At 35.3% G+C, this 13968-nt stretch overlaps 1 pseudogene; it reads right to left on the bottom strand.

Annotated features, from left to right (window-relative positions):
• Positions 1–8002: 8002 nt before the first annotated feature.
• On the bottom strand, positions 8003–12693 carry LOC143671685 (PIN2/TERF1-interacting telomerase inhibitor 1 pseudogene; annotated as a pseudogene).
• Between the last annotated feature and the right edge of the window lie 1275 nt (positions 12694–13968).

The following is a 13968-nucleotide window of genomic DNA, read 5'->3' as shown; positions in this document are numbered from 1 at the left end:
TGGAATAAGGAACTCTGAAAATGTGCCTATCCACAAAAGTAATGAAAACTGGCAAAATTGTCAAAATCAGAACACCGAGATATCATTAGGAACAGCAAGCTTTGTAATATATTAACTTATCTTAGAAAAATAACAACTCACATTCCTGGTACTGGAGGGAACCACACAGTACTGGAGCCAAATTTCCAAAGAATTGTAATCCTTTAACTAGCCTGGTGTTTCCCTTTAAGACCCCGCTCAAAATTCATGTCTTTATTAGACTTCACTTGAATCCTCTGAGGCATAAAAGCTTTTCTCCGGGGAATGTTTTAACATCACAGCTACCTAAGGTGATGGATAATAGTTGGAGCAAATAATAGACCCACCAAAAATCATAAAAGGAAATGCTGAGGAACAAGGTGGGCCATGGTATCTTTGAAGACTGAAAAATTCTGATCAATCTAGAAGGCCATACATATGCCTAGGACTGTGAACACCTGGACACATGCTCAGAAAAAACCCTGAAAGATTCTATGCTCTCACCTTGAACTAACTTTGAGGCTCTGTATACTTTGTTAATTATGTGGCTAAGTGTTGAATAAATGCCCCAAAGTGCACAGGAAGCCTCACCCAAAGAGGAGGATTTATTGTTTGCAAGAGGTTAGGTAAATCTCTTCCCAATCATTTGCTGACCACTAAGCTAACCTAGGAGAAACCTCATGGGCAACCCATAACAAAGATAAGGACTTTTCAGAGCAAGTTAAGAAATGTCACTAAAAAAAACAAAAAACAAATAATGCCTACAATAAGCAGCAACACAACAGCCTTTAGGAGAAAGGAGGTTCTGAATTCCAGAACTTCGATACTTTAACATTTTAAGTGTCCAGTTTTCAACCTAAAATTATAAGACATATAAAAACATGAAAGCATGATCCACACAGAAAGAAAAAAGCAATCAATAGAAACTGTCCTTTATGAAGTCCAGATATTTAGTCCTTTATGAAGTCCAGATATATAGTCAAAGACTTTAAATCAGATATTTAAATACGTGCAAAAAATCAAAGGCAACCAAGCCTAACATACTAAATGAAAATCTGAGAACTATATCCCACCAAATAGAGAATATCAATAAAGAGATAAAAATATTTTAAGGAAACAAATTAAAAATTCTGGAGTTGAAAACTACAATGAATGAAATGAAAAATTACTTAGAGGGACTTAAAATCACTTTTGAGCAGGCAGAAGAGAGAATCAGTGAACTTGAAGATAAGCCAATTGAGATTATATGGTCTGAAGAAAAGAAATAAAAAAATGAACAAAGTCACAGATAACTGAGGGACATCATCAAGGATACCAAGGTATGTACAATGGTAGTCTTACAGGAAAGAGGAAAAAAGAATATTTTAAGAAATAATGGCTGAAAATTCCTAATTTTGATGAAACAAAACATTAATCTACACAACCATGAAGCTCAACAAATGTCAAGTAAAATATTAAAATATAAAAATAAAAAAAACAGACACATCATGATCAAATGCTCTAAAGCTAAAGATAAAAAGAGTATATTGCAAGCCCCAAGAGAAGTGAGTAACCACATATGTCTCATCAACAAGAGGAACAGCTGATCTGCAATAAGAAACAATGAAGACCAGAAGTCACTGAAATGACATATTCAAAGTGCTGAAAGAAAGAAAGAAACAATCAATAATTCCATATCTTGGAAGATTATCCTTAAAAATGAAGGAAAATTGATAAAAGGGGCTCAAATAAGATATTTGGACTCAAGCAGACAAAAAGTTTCTTAGCAGCATAATTCACAAAAGCTAAAAGGTTGAAACAAACCAAGTGTCATCATCAGATGAATAGATAAACAAAATATGGCATAAACATAAAATGGAATATTATTCATCCATTAAAAGGAATGAAGTAGTGTTAGATGCTGAGCATGAATGAACCTTGAAAACATATTAAGTGAAAAAAGCCAGACACAAAAGGACAAATGATGTATGATCTCAATTATATAAAATATCTAAATGAGAAAATTCATAGAGATCAAAAGTAGATTAGAGGTTGTAAATATTGATGAAAGAAATTAAATAGGGCTTAAATAAATGGAAAACCATCCTGTGTTCTTGTTCTGGAAGACTTAATGTTGTTAAAGTAGCAATATTTCTTATATTTACCTACAGTTTTAATTTGGTGCCTATAAAAGTTCCAACTCCCTTTTTAAATATATGGACAAGTTGATTCTAAAATTCTTATGAAATTGCAAGGAGCCTAAATCACCTAAAAAATCTTGAGAGACAAAAACCAAATTGCAAGTCTCATACTCTTCAATTTTAGAACCTATTACAAAGCTATAGTAATGAAAACATTGTCGTAATAGCATGAAGATAGACATGTCGATAAATAGCATAGAATAAGAGTTCAGAAATAAACCATGCATCTATGGTTAACTGAATTTTGACAAAGGTGCCAAGACCATTCAATGGAGGAAAAAATAGTCTTTTCTTCAAAAAATGGATGGTGCTGGGGCCACTGGTCTTGCAAAAGAATGGGCTTGGATGCCTATCTTGCACTATATACAATAATTAACTCAAAATGTATGAAAGAACTATGTGTGAGAGCTAAAACTATACAACTCTTAGAAAGAAACATAGATATAAACCTTTATGACCTTGGATTAGTCAATGATTTCTTTAATATGATACCCAACAACATATAAGCAACCAAAGAAGAGATAAATAAATTGAATTTCATAAAAATTTAAAAGTCTTGTGCATCAAAAGACACCATCAAGATAGCTAAGAAACATCCCACAGAATTGGAGAAAACATTTGCAAACTGTAGGTTTGATGAAGATTTATTTTTGAGAATATATAAGGAATTCTTATAAGTCAACAATAGACAAGTGACCCAATTAAAAAACAAGTAAAGTATCTGAATATACTGTTTCCTCAAGAAAACATACTATCAGCCAGTAAAGATATGAAAAAATTGCTCAGCATCATTACTTATTAGGGAAATAAAAATTAAAACCATGGGTAATACCAAATTGTACCTACTAGAATGGCTATAACAATAGATCAAAAATAAATATAAAAACACACACATATATATTTTTTCTTGTTTATTATGGCATTTATATGGATATATAACATTTGAAAAAAGTGAAAGTCCCAGTATTTCTTCCCCTACCTTCTTGAATAATCTTTTGTCTTCTATGTGTTGTGCTTTGTAAGTTTGTGGTTTAATTTATGAAAGCAATCAAAAGGAAACATTTTACTGGCTCTCATGCGTTCAAACCCTTTGGACCCTAATCTTTTATACATCTTTAGCTGCCATCTTAGTATTTAGTGAATTTCAAGTACCATGTTCACCATCTGAAAATCTGAGAAATAATTCACATAATAAATCTACAGCCCGACATCTCAGTAGCTAAAGTTTGGAAACAGTGAACTGTAACTTCTTTTTCGCCACTGTTTACTTTCACTCTCTCAAGAATAACAAACCAGAATAAGAGGTCTTCTGAGAATATCTTCAGCCAAGAGTTAGAGCCATTCAAATAAGAATTATAATGTAGCAATGGTAAGGATTAAAGTTGTAGCCAATGTGAACTGAAACCTGATTTAGGCCACACATAAGAAGGGTACCACAAAGGACAATTTCCCACCTCTGAACTAGTTTATCTACCCTTCAGTGTTCACCCATAATCATTCATGCATTCCTTTAAAAAAAACTACCATTCTTCATTACAGTTCCTGTGGATCTGTAGACTTGTGAATAAAGAGACAAATTACCTACTCCCTTTGTAATCAATGTACAATGATGACACAAGATAGCATAGCCACAATAGGTGCTTTCGTTCAAAAGAGGGAGTGGCAAAATAGGAGGCACATAGAAATTCTTGGTTGTGGGGGTTACAAACTGTATGTATCCCAGAAAATAAAAACACATTCTTAAAGTTAATCAAGTTAATCCATCCCTGTATGACTGGACCCATTATAAGCAGGGCCTATTGATGAAGATATTTCAGTTAAGGTGTGACTCGCCTCAATCTAAATGGGTCTTAATCTTCTTATTGGAGTCCTTTATAATTGAATGAAATTCAGACACAGAGAGAGAAAGTCATGGAAACCAGAAGCTAAAAACAATGAAACTTGGAAGAGAAAGAAGAGACCAACAGACACTGCCAAGTTCATGTCCATGAGGAGCGTAGTATCGCTGGCAGCCAGTCTACAGAAAGAAGGCATCACTTTGGTGATGAGTTGATTTGGACATTTTCACAATCTCAAATTCTTACTTCACCTTTAAACTAGAAATTATTATACTTTCCCTCACCAAGTTCTTAGGGATTAAATGACAATATATGTAAAACGTTAGGCAGAGTACCAAATACATATTTTGTGTATTCAGCAAATGTGAACTACAATGATTAATCTCCAATTACACCTGACTTCTCACATTTCCCCTATTTATCCAGTGTTTTGTGGCCTCTGTGCTTTTACCAGGGCTTACTCTGCCAGAAATACACTTCATTCTTTGCATATGTCCACATCACACCCATTCTTGAAAGCCAAGTTCAAATTTTCTTCTCTGGTTCCTAAACCGCAACTGGAAGTCACTTCCCTGTCCTCTGAACTCTCATGGCACATAACTGCCACATTCATATGATACTTACAACATTTTCTACCACATATAATAGCTATTTGTGTGCATCTCTTATTTTCTCTACTAGTCTTGAAGCTCTTGAAGAATGAAATGATCCAATTCACCTCTTTTCTATCAACCACAGTACCCATTAACAATGTTGTACATTTTATTAGAGACTAAATAAATCCTCTGAGAAAAAATAAAAGAATCAAAAAGCAAATCTAAATTGTTCAGTTTGGTAGCTACCATATTTCTTCTCAGGCTATCACTTTGGTAAAGTCAAAATACACGAAGATAAAAATTCTGACCTCAAAATAACCTTTTAATCCTTTTCTTGCCATCTTATCCCAGGGGTTCTGCTAATTTGAAAATTTGCAAAAGTGTGAGGATATGTCAGAAGACCATATGCTAAGACACTTTTCTCAAGAAGAATGCTGGTTAGACATCCTGTCATCCATAAAATTCTATCTCTCTTTCCAACCATGGATGATAGTTTGGAGGCTTTATGGACCCCAGAAAAGTATGTTCTTAAGTTAATCCATTCTTGTGGGTGTATACATATTGCAGGTGGGACCTTTTGATTGGGTTATTTCAGTTGAGAACTGCACCAGGTGGGTCTTGATTCTCTTACTATAGTCCTTTATAAACAGGATGAATATGGAAAGAGACACAGAAAAAAGCCCAGAGAAGCTAAAAGATGAAATTCAGAGAAGCTGAGAAAAAAAGCCAGAGAAGCCTAGAGAGAAGGACATACAGAAGCTGAGGGAAACAGACGCTGAAAGAGAGAAACATGCAGAAGCTGAAATCGATGAAACCTGGGAAAGAAGGACCAGCAGACATGTCATGTGCCTTCCCATGTGACAGAGGCGCTAACCCATTCAAGGAAAGACATAAAAGGATGCATGTGGATTTAGACTAAAGCTAAAATAAAGAGCTTTGCCCAACATGGAACAAAGAACAAATGCATATAAGTCAATTTTGGTAACATAGAGAAACTTTCAAGATTTCCAAAGTCAGATCTTCATTCTCTGGCATCATTCCTTTAATCAATTTAAATCCCAAAACACGCACTGATGGAAGAATTAGTAATCTGATAAATGTGTTTACCAGTGGGAACCAATTTTGATAGATAGAAGTGTTGTAAGAGGTAGCAATTTTATTTATTGAGGCAAAAAGATCTATGGGTTTAAATTAAGCAAGTGCAAGGCAATATTTTCTGTTCCAAGATGCTGCTGAAATTTTCATGTGTTTATGTGCTAATAAAGATGTGTCATAACCATGCACAGCTGAGAAAAACAGTGATGATATTCTCTAGCATATATATAGTATTGAACATTTCCAAAATACAACATGTTTTATAAACCATTAGAGGTGGAAGGAAACTTAAAGACCATTCACACTAACTGCCTAACTTTACACTTGGGATAAACAAGTCCCAGGGAGAAGTAACTTAACAATAAACACTCATTTAGACCAGGGCAAAGGTAGTCCTCAAAACTCTTTATTACTCCATGCCTAGCACTCTATGTTTACTATTTAATTGCTTTAAATTGGTAAACTATTTTTTTAATTTCTTTTTGTCCGCCCATGGTTTGGAAATTATACAGTCTATTTCTAGTAGTGATTACCCTTGAATTTTTAACATGCTTAATTGATTTTAAAAAATTGTCAATTTGACTAAAGTTAGCCAAAATTGATCTCTTCTTCTAGAACAATATAAGGATCTTCAAATGCTGAGGCCAGCAATTTTGGTCACCAAAACAACAGACATTCTTTTCTTCTTCCTTGCCAATGGAGCCTTAGTTTTGTCCGAATGCTGAGAAGCAATAAATTCAATCAAAGTGAGCCAATCATTAGGCTATAAGTTATGATTATTCTAAGTCACATGGGAAAATCCCATTCCCCTCTCCCAGTGATGGACTGTGGTCCATGGGATATGTATGCCAGTTGTGGCCAGAGGGAAACAAGAAGTCCGCTGTAGAGTTTATGGAAAAGATGTTCTGCCCTGATTAAAAGGTAAATAGAATATATTTTCTTACCTCTTTCTTCTTCTTTGAACGTGTTTGTCTGAGAACATGGTACGTGATGCTACTGCAGCCATCTTCTATTAAGGTGGAAAAATAGCAGAGACTCACTAAGGTAGATAGGGCAGACACAGGATAGAGCTTGTGTTCTTAATAGCATACTTGAGCTGCTGCTTGATACCATTGACCTGTGGACTTCTCAAAATATAAACTAATATGTATTTCCAATTGCTTAAGCCTTTTTTAAAAAACTAGGTATTTGGTTACTTTTAAATCAAACGAATGCAATTTACATAAATGGTTAAGTCCCCCCAATATCATTACATGTGATTTTTATTATACAGTATTTTAGTCTTTATGATTATTAATGTGTTATTCAGTCAGTGCTTATTTAGATTTACTAACATGATAAACGATCTCTTTTCTGTTCACCATTCCCTTTCATATCTCATTGCTTTCAAGGTTCAATTTTCTTCTTCATGAAGCTCATCTTTTAGTATTTATCTCAGTGATAATCTGTTATTGGTAAATTTTCTCAGTCTTTATGTGAAAAACTCGTTATTTTGCCCCTGCTCCTGAATAATTCATCCACGTATAGAATTTTAAATCAATGGCTGTTTTCTCTTAGTATTTAGAAGATACTATTCCACTGTCATCAGGCTGGAATTGATGCAATTAGTCTAGTTGCCATTTGATGGTCAGGGCTTATCTTCCAAAATTTTATCTTAGATTTTAATATTCTGTAATTTCACTTCAATTTGTATTGCTGTAGATTTATTCTTACTCAGTCTTTTATGGAAATTGCCATGTTTTCTGAATCTGAGAATGCATGTTTCTTACCCCTTGTGGAAAGTTCTCAAATATTACCTCTTCAAATATTCACAATATTTTAAGCCTTAATAGATATATGTCAAACATTATTATAATTTTTAAAATTTTAAATCTCTACTCCATAACTGCAATCTCTTTAACCTTCTGTGCCTTATTCCTGATAATTTCTTCAAAATTATCTTTTCCATTTTTAAAATCATCTTTAAATCTTTAGCTAATTTACTCTTTTAAAATGTCTGTTGAGTTTTTATTTTATACAGGTATAATTTTTTTTTTTTTCAGAGCCTAAAAACGAATTTATTTGTTCAGGAGCCACAATTTCTAACATCAAAAAAAAAAAGTTCTTCTGGGAATATGATTTGGGAAAAATGTGGTGAGAGGGCGAGACTCAGCAATCCACGGGCATGTTAAAAGATGTGAACAAACTATCTCGAGTTAAACTATGCTCTGACTTCAGGCCAAAGGTTTTTGCCCTGGCAGCACCTGACATCTGGAAAGCCCTGGCTAGAGGTCATTTATTTGGAAGCTTTCTTCTTTTTCTCTGGTGTTTCATCTAGTGTAGTGCCGATTGCTGCCTCTCTTTGCTTTTTTAGCATTTTCTTTCCTTTCTTTTTTCTGGGCTTTGGGGTAAAGTCCTGGTCTCCATGTGGCCACACACCATCATCCCCACCCTCAGCAAGAGCATCAGAATGCTCATCCCAGCAAGGGTCTCTGTGTGGCTGTTCAACTTTGTCTCTTCTCTTCTTGGCTGCACACGCAGGGCTCTCTTCTTGAGACTTTTCCTTTTTAGGCTGCTTGGCCTTGGGTTGGGTATAATTCTCCAGGTTTTTGTCTTTTCTTCTTCGCTTCTTTTCTTTCCCTTTTTCCATTCAGTTTGGGGCTGTGAAAGTTCAGGACCTGCAGCTGTGACTTGTGGCTTGTTCTTTAGCTCTGCCATTCTCTTGGCAAAATACTCCTGGATGATGAAGGCACTAGTTTCATTCTCATCTGGAGTGGTGAGGCTGGAATCATCCTCAGGAGTCTTCTTATGCTGCCTTTTCCCAAAAATGCAATCGAGATCCATTTTGCTTCGAGATGACAGATCCTTCCCTTTTGTGAATTTCATATAATGAACACAATTTTTAGAAACTTTGGACTTTTTTTCAAGGCTAAAGGATTTCTTCTCTTTGTTGTCTGAGGGTTCTGCTGTTTCTTGCCCACGGCAAGTGTTCAGTTCAGCAAGTAGCTGGTTAAAATCATCTTGATGAGCAATCCAGTTATCTTCATTATTGAATGTAGCTCCAAGTCCCAGGTGGTTATTTTTAACTTGAACTTTAATATGATCTGTGGCTCCTTGCTCCTGAGCCCCTAAACCCTTTAGACCACCCCATTTTCTCTAGCATCCTTTGGCCAAACTTGGAATCATCATTACTCCACGCAGTGTTTCTTGGATCCACAGCCCACTTCTGCTTCCGAAGACCGCACGCCGGCGACTCGTGCTCCCCACCACTCAGTCCCGCCGGGCGCGTGTTCCCCCGGAATCTTCACCCTCGTGCCCTAATCAGGTTTTCTCGTCCCACAGTCACGCTCAGCCAGCATCGACATTTCGGGGCGCTTTATTAGGCCTTGGGACCTAGACGACTGTGGTAAGTTCGTGGCCGGTTCGCTGAGAAACCTATACAGGTATAATTTTTAAAATTATTTATGAAAATGCTATTTGTATATTTTCATATTCTGATGGAATTACTCTCTTCTTTTTTTCACTAATTTTATTATTTTGAAATATACTGATTACTTCTTTCATGTTGTCATTTTAAACATGCTCATTTTGTCACTTCTACATGATACATTTATAATCTGAGATTCTTCTGAGTTGTTTTTTCTCTTTGCTGTGACTGAAAACTCTCACGGTGGATTATTTCTCCATAAACCTTGCGTTTTTAGATTGTAGGTTCTCTTTAGCACATAAATCCTGTGAGTCTTTGCATGAAGGTATATTCCTCCAGAGAGGTTTTGCATTTGTTTCTGACAGGGAGCATCACTGGAGTTGGGCAAGCTTTTATGACAATTTATTTCATTTTGATATCTCCAAGATAAAAGAGACCGTAAAAATTAAACCTCAAAATTTAGGTGAGGTGGAAGCTTCAGTTAGACATTGCTACTTATCATAACATGCCAAACCCCAACCAGGACCATTCTAGCCAATCCTAAAGAACACCTAGGGCAATATATCAGATTCCACAAGGTGTCCATGCACCAGTGTAACTTTCCAGAAACTTACAACTTCCAGATGGGCCCCTGGACCAGGTAAGTCGTGAAACCGAGAGGGCCCAGCCTCTCCAGAACATTAGCTAGTTCCATCTCCCTACCCCATATTGTTGACAGCCCATTCAACATGAAAAAGGTAGAATGGGATAGCCCAAATACCCCTAAAGAGTAGGAGAAAGATCAAAGGTGATGGTGGAGTTATACAGAGAAGGGTAGGGCTTCACAAACGCGTATGATTGCTGAATCATTATATTGATATTTCTTTTAATCTCCAGTATCTTAGAGCAGCTAGAGGTAAAAACCTAAAATTGTGGAACTGTAGCCCATAACAAACTCTGAAATCTGATCTACAACTAATTGTTGCACTGTGCTTTGAAATGTATTGCTTTTTTGTATATATGTTATTTTTCACAAAAAAGAAAAAAAGGTTGATTGTGATAATAAAATACATATATATTTCTTTTAGCCTCCAGATCTTTCCTGAAACTACTTGTTGAAGAGAGCTTTGAAAATTATTGCTTTTTTCTTTCTTTGCCTTGTATATATGTTATATTCTGCAATTAAAAAGTTAAAAAAATTAAGTGTGGACTGGACTATTGTTAAAAATTCTCAGAGGGCACCTGTTTTTCTGTGAGTACAGAGAGACAAGCCACCTCCCATTGAATCTAAGTATATTTTTCTACTTTCCACAATTTAATAGAGTTTGTTACCTTTTGAGGACTCCAACTTTGTTAGGTTCTCAAAGGTCTAATTCCCTTCTTCACAAATTCGAAAGTTCTCTTCTATAATTATTGAACCTTTACAATGCAAAGGTTGAAAAGGAAGGAACAAATCTGTCAGATAGGATTGTATACACATAAAACTGAAAAATATATTTGGGCAAATTAAAAACAGTAAGAATGTGTGATAGTGGATGGCCATATTATCAAATGCAAAAAATGTACTGTGCTTCTATACATTAAAACTAAATAGTCAATATAATGATATTTAAAATACCATTAACAATAACAACAACAATCATAAGTTACTGGTTGAATAAACTATGGTACATTCACATAATGGGATATTACACAGCCCTAAAAAGAAAGTGTAATATCTGCATATAAAGTAATAGAATGATTCCAAGGTATACTGCTAACTGAATAAACGCAAGGTTCAGAAAAATATGTATAGCATGCTATATGTTAGCAAACAAAGTAGGCATATGAGTATGTACACTTAAGTCATAAGAATTTTCATGTGCACCAACTAGCATATGCAAGGTTCTGCATAATAACACTGTTGTTTAAAAATAAGCAAACAAACTTAGGGATAACTCAAAAGGCCTTTGGCATAAGAATGGATAAATAAATTGTAATATAATTACACACAGCATTATAGAGTAATTATAGAAACATAAAGTTGAGTGGAAAAAAACCCTACAAGTTATATGCAGCATGATACCATTTTTATAAAGCTCAAAAATAAACAAAACTGGGGGTGCGAGGGTCGTTCAGTGGTAGAATTCCCACCTGCCATGAGAGAGACCTGGGTTCGATTTCTGACCCATGCACTTCCCAAAGAAACAGGCAAACAAATGAAAAACCAAACCAAACAAAAATTCAACAAATGGTTTTGCAATAAGGGGATACTCACATGGAAAAATAATGAAATGTGATCCCCACCATACAGCATACAAGGAAAAAAATAAACAAAACTAAATGTACATATTTCAGGCATTCACACACGTGAAAACATGGACAACGGTAAACCCCACATTCCAAATATGGGTTGCCCCAAGGGGAAGAAAGTGTGTGCAACAGCACTGTATAAATATGTGTTGAATGAATATCTTACTTAGTTATTGACTTTTGATAAAAGAACTCCGGTCATACTGGATTGGGCCCCACTGTGATTTCATTTGGCCTCATGTTAACAGGATCTTTGAAGATCTATTCACAAATGAGTCCACACCCACAGGAGCAGGGGTTAAGACTTGAAGATCCCACTTACAAATGAGTTCATACCCAAAAGACTGGGGCTTAAGACTCGAACATTCTTTGTGGGCAACCTGATTCAGTCTACTGCAGATATATACTGTGGTATATACCAGTCATGAATCCTTCTGGCTACTGATAATAGAAAACCTGACAGAATGGATTAAACAGTAAAGGCACTTAGATCTCTCATAATGCCTAGAACTTTATAGTTCCAGAATTAGTTTGGTGGCTCCAAGATGTCAGGACTCTGGATCAGCATCTCAGTCAATATCTTGGTGTTTCTTTAAGGTTTCAAGATGGTTGACACCACTCCAAATTTTCACTGAACAGTATCAAAAAAAAGAAAAGCTGACCTGAAAATTCTACTGACATTATTGCCTGGGTGCTAAGGATGTGAAATATTCTTTAATGCTGGAGGCAGACCCACACAATGAAGAATTACTCCACCTAAAACTCCAATAATATCCTTTCTGAGGAACAGGTCCCGATCAATCATGATTCATCCACCGGGGCTGGATCATAGCACCAGAATGAAGTTTGGGTTCTGTTAGCAAAGTAGAAGAGGACTGGATGTTGAGTAGATAAATACTAGTCACTATGACCACAATGGGCAAGAACACCTCTTTTAATTAAGCAACTAAAATGTGTCAAATAATTTACCAAGCAATTTATGTACATTATGCGATTATATTTTTGCACTAAACCTGCAAGGAAGTAATTATTATCCCAATTTTTGGGAGAAGACTGAGTCTCAGTCTGAGAGAAGTAAGAAATTTCCCCAAGCTCATATAGCTAACCCGTGGCATCCTCCAACTTTGAATTCAGTGTCTTGGAAACTTCAATCCAACAGGAGAAAAAAACATACACAGTAAAACAATAATCTCTGACCTTCCGTCTTCAAGTTGATAATTACCTAATATCAAAAAATCCTTAATGGCCATGGAATTTAGTCTTTCATTGATACTTTCATGGGTGGTCATTATTATATTCTTAGGGCCATCCTGAAACACTTATAACTGGTTTTTGAATGAATCCAAACAAATAGCTCTGCTTTAATAACCCACATTTTAAAAATCTAGAGTAAACAGGTATTTTTACTACTGATATTTGAAAAACAGTTGACACACTTTAAAAAGACCCAAGAATATGAATTATACTGTAAAAGTACATGTATTGGTAAATTACACTCCAGATTGTCCTCAATTTTAAGAAACTCCTCAGCCAAATAGCTAGCAAGCAAATAAATCACTTTAATTATAATAAATGGTAGTTTCTCCAAATATATTTCTAGTAGTAAATAGCATCTATTATTGACTTTTGCAAGAGTAATTTAAGGGGGACCATTCTCAATAAAGTTAGGAATGCCTGGCTGTGAAATGCTATTCCTCATTTATGTATATTATACTCCATTTTGCTTCTTCCACCACGGAAAACCTTTTTCTCAATTTTAAGGCACTTAAACTAATATATTTGTTATAAAATTATCCATCTTGTAAATTATCTTCCTCATAGTGACTCATTGGCTAGATTTAAGATTGCAATTTTCTATAGTGTAGATGGAATATGCATGGCTCAGGTCAGAAAAAAAGTTACTGCACTTCTATAACTGCTGTACTATAGCTTGGAATTAAAATGAAACTACTTTTTGTTTCAGTTTTTGCACTGACATGGGACTTTTTCACATTAGGAACATTTTATATATAGTGAGAATCATTTTTTATGAATGAGGTCTTACGTGGTGAATAAGGCATGCATCTTAGAATCAAGATGACCTGATTTTAATTCCAATTCTGTCATACTGGGGTGAAATCCCACCTCTGCCACTCTGCTGTGTGACTTTGGACAAATTGTTTACCATTTCTAGGTTTGAGTTCCTTCCTCTTCAAAAGAGAGATACTATTCAATTTATAGAATTCCTATGAGTTTCTAAAGTACCTAGTGCAATATCCGGCACATCACAGGCATTCTATTAATGGTTGCTATTAATAATAATTGAAATTTAATAGCATTATTAAATCATGATATACTAATTTAGAGTCTATCACTGTATATATATGTGCCTTGGTGGAGTGCATGCTCTTGATCAATCCAAACCAGATCCCTGCTGGACCTGGTGGTCAACCAATTTCCCTAAAGGAAAAGCTATATGAGGAATAGTAGAAAGTGGGAATGATGAAGTGGAGATAGATTTAAAACCATTAAGTAGAACCCATAAGGTTTAATGTTTAATCTGAGGTGAGTAGAGAAGAATAATT

The sequence above is a fragment of the Tamandua tetradactyla genome, chromosome X (genome assembly GCF_023851605.1).
Source record: "Tamandua tetradactyla isolate mTamTet1 chromosome X, mTamTet1.pri, whole genome shotgun sequence".
NCBI lineage: Eukaryota > Metazoa > Chordata > Mammalia > Pilosa > Myrmecophagidae > Tamandua > Tamandua tetradactyla.
Note: the sequence above shows the minus strand (reverse complement) of the source record. Positions and strands in the feature narration are given on the sequence as shown.